The 3,175-nt window shown below is 46.6% G+C and overlaps 1 protein-coding gene across 5 annotated transcripts in view; it reads right to left on the reverse strand.

Moving 5' to 3' along the window:
• The window catches only part of BDH1 (3-hydroxybutyrate dehydrogenase, type 1), a 35,950-nt gene that overhangs the window by 27,522 nt on the left and 5,253 nt on the right, over positions 1-3,175 (reverse strand). The window contains exon 1 of one of the 5 annotated variants that reach the window (XM_005873188.2): positions 2,888-3,102. The exons of 3 other annotated variants lie outside the window; for them this stretch is intronic. The gene's annotated coding sequence lies outside the window, so the exon portion shown is untranslated. One more of the 5 variants, XM_005873187.1, reaches the window with a different exon arrangement.

Here is a 3,175-nt window from a genome sequence, read left to right on the forward strand (position 1 = left end):
CCCGCTCAGAAAAATGTCTTATATTCCCCATCAAGGCCACACAAAAGGCAACCTGACAAGTTTTAAAGCCCTCGTTCAAAAAAGATGCCTGTTAATCCTTAGAAAAATAACTATTGTGGAACAAAAGTCTAAAAGCACTATCTAGGAACATCAAATGATATCGTGGACATTGTTCTCACTACCATTTTATCATAAATACTCTGGTGACTCCTATGTACCTGTGTTTAACAGAGAGCCTAGTTAGGCAAACCTAACACAGACACTTGGATTAGTCTGAGAGACACTCTAGTCACCAGATTAGACTTACTAGAAGGTGATGGCCAGTTCTCCCCAGAGACCACTTCACAAACACTCTCTGCAGTGGTCTCTCCTGCTCACCTGATCCCTGTGCTCTTAGACCTGCCTTTCACCCACATGCAGCTATAGTTGGACAGTGAGACCTCCTCCCAGGTTGAGGTACTGGGTCGGGGAGAGACACCGACCCAAGATGAACCCATCACTCTGTCCCCTGGCACTGTGACAGAATGCAAATCAGCCTCTGAAGGGCAGGGACATGTGATCTGGCTGCTGGAGTGGAGAAGGGGGCAGTTATGCCACAGAGATACAGAGATGGAAAAAGCCAATCTGCAGAGAAAGAGAGAAGAGGCAGGCACAGGGGTCCATGAAAAGGAGAGAAAGAGAGAGAGAGAGAAAGAGAGAGAGAGAGAGAGAGAGAGAGAGGGAGAGAAACAAAACAAAACAATAGAGCTTCCTTCAGCAGGTGGATCCTGAGAAAGAGAATACCAACTAAGAAGGGCTCCCGGAGGCTAACTGGGCTCAATTAAAAAAAACACACACACAAAAAAAACAAAAACAGAGCCTAACAGCCATTTCTACACAGGGGCCTCTCATCCAAACTGCAGGTTAGGGAGAAGCCTGAACTGAACTACCTGCCTCTGAGCCAGCCCTTATAAAGGAGTTTCTGGAATCCTATTTCAACCAATAGGACTGAGGCTTTCCCTGTCCAACTGGAGCTGCTCAGTATTAGCCCCATCAATATCTTCACCAACCAATCAGAGCTGCTCCATTCTGACCAATCAGGGCTTCTTGGACCAATCAACCAGAGAATTTGGAGTCCTCATTTGCATTAGGCCAGACCAATCAGGCAATAGGACTGAGGCTTTCCCTGTCCAACTGGAGCTGCTCAGTATTAGCCCCATCAGCATCTTCACCAACCAATCAGAGCTGCTCCATTCTGACCAATCAGGGCTTCTTGGACCAATCAACCAGAGAATTTGGAGTCCTCATTTGCATTAGGCCAGACCAATCAGGAACCGGGAGTGGGGACTTCTGTCTATATAAGTCAGCTCCCCCTTGGCTCTGGAAGCATACTCTCCCTTTCCACTGAAGTCAAAAAGACTGCCTCTCCTCAGCTGAGGCTGAAACACTGACATGTTTAGCCAGAACACAGTAGAGCTGCCACACCAGAGAGGGGCTGGCCCCAGGGCTGCCTCACTCCAGGGCCTCCTAACAGCTATACTGCTTCATAATTGAGCGATATCACAATCGAGCTGCTTGCACTGAATAAAGTTTCTTTCTCCACCCCATCCCAAACTTGGTGTTGAATTGACGTCAACCAGCGGTTGACAGACAGATCTGCCTATGAGGCCCTGCTGCACTCCTGCCCTCCAGCTCTGTACATGCTGGTTAAGCAACTTAAAGTTTCTGTTACTTGCAGCTGGAACAATATTGGCTAAAACACACTGAAAGCAGGTTCTTTCTCGGATCATTATTATTAATTTTTAAATTTGCTTCATATTCTGAGAATGCCACAATGTAGATCTTATAATGACAACAGGAACATGGGCCTCCCCCTCTGTACTTCTTGATTTGTTACCCAAGGGAACCGGGTCCAGTTACTCAATAGTTGTCAGCCAAAAGACAACTCTAAGATGACTTGATGAAAAGGAATAAACTTTATTGCAAGCAGCAAGCAAGGACACACCAGGGGTTCACTTCCCAAAGTGGCATGTCCCCAGATAAGGGATCAGATTCATCTTTATTCAGGGAAATCATGAATAAAATTCCATGTACAGGTGGGAACATTCCTGCGCATGCGCAGTTGGAAAACATGCCTATACATACATTACATATTAAAGACTGGTGGCTAAATCTCCGCCCCAGGCAGGAGAGTTTAATATTATAATGAGGACATAATGAAGTGGTCAGAGTCTAAAAGTAGAGCCTACTATGATTTGCTGGCAAATTAAATGTAGGATGTGAAAGAAGAAAGAATCAAAGATATTTTCAAGATTTTGGTGCAGATGAGTCCAAGTGACATTAGTCCAACTGACATATGAAGGGGCCATTCAATTCATAAGTACTTACCACGTTTCAAATCTGAGTATACAAGCTGGGAATTCTGATCCTCACTGGCCCCTCCAAATTCTATCTTCAACTAGACTTTTCTCACCTACTCATTATACCCTTTGCTAAACCCTCACCAAGCACTTTCCAATTTCCAGGCCTTGCTCATCCCATACCAAATCTGACTTCTTCATCTGACCAAGTCCTAACTGATTCAAATTGACACCTGCTTCAAAATGCCTTTCCTGATCCTCTAAAAAAAATTTAAAAAAATCTCTCCCCAAATTAGCATTTCACGCCTTCCTTCTGTACCTCTGTAACAGCACTTACCTAGGGAGGGTAATATGTAATATATTTCTGTTTACAACCATCCACAGCCCCCATCTAACCACTAGGCCCCAGTGGACCAAGAGTGCCCCCACAGATAGGACTCACGTGTTGTATCATTGATTTCTGGTCCTACAGAATATCTACTCTGATGCTTGACAGGAAGCAGGCGCTCTATAGAAGTGTGTTGAGAGAGAATATGAAAGCTACACACATTTCAAAGGTCCGCTTCCCCCGCAGCAGCCCGGGGTGTACGCCTTATGCAGGGGCGGGATCAAACGCTTGGGCAGAAAGTACATTCGCTACGTCATAAAGGATCCCGGCAGCGGAGGATTAAAGGCGGCCTGTGCCCTCGCAGGGTTAGACGGTGACTCCGCATCAGCTGACTGTGTTCAGATTTTGGCAGACCCGCTGGAAAAAACCGTGCCGAGCCCCACGACGCGCGCAGCGTCAGCCCCTCCCCCGACAGGGACGCGCACCCCAGGCCCCCTCTCACCCGAGC

Source organism: Myotis brandtii, unplaced genomic scaffold, assembly GCF_000412655.1.
Source record: "Myotis brandtii unplaced genomic scaffold, ASM41265v1 scaffold4, whole genome shotgun sequence".
In the NCBI taxonomy this organism is placed as follows: Eukaryota; Metazoa; Chordata; class Mammalia; order Chiroptera; family Vespertilionidae; genus Myotis; species Myotis brandtii.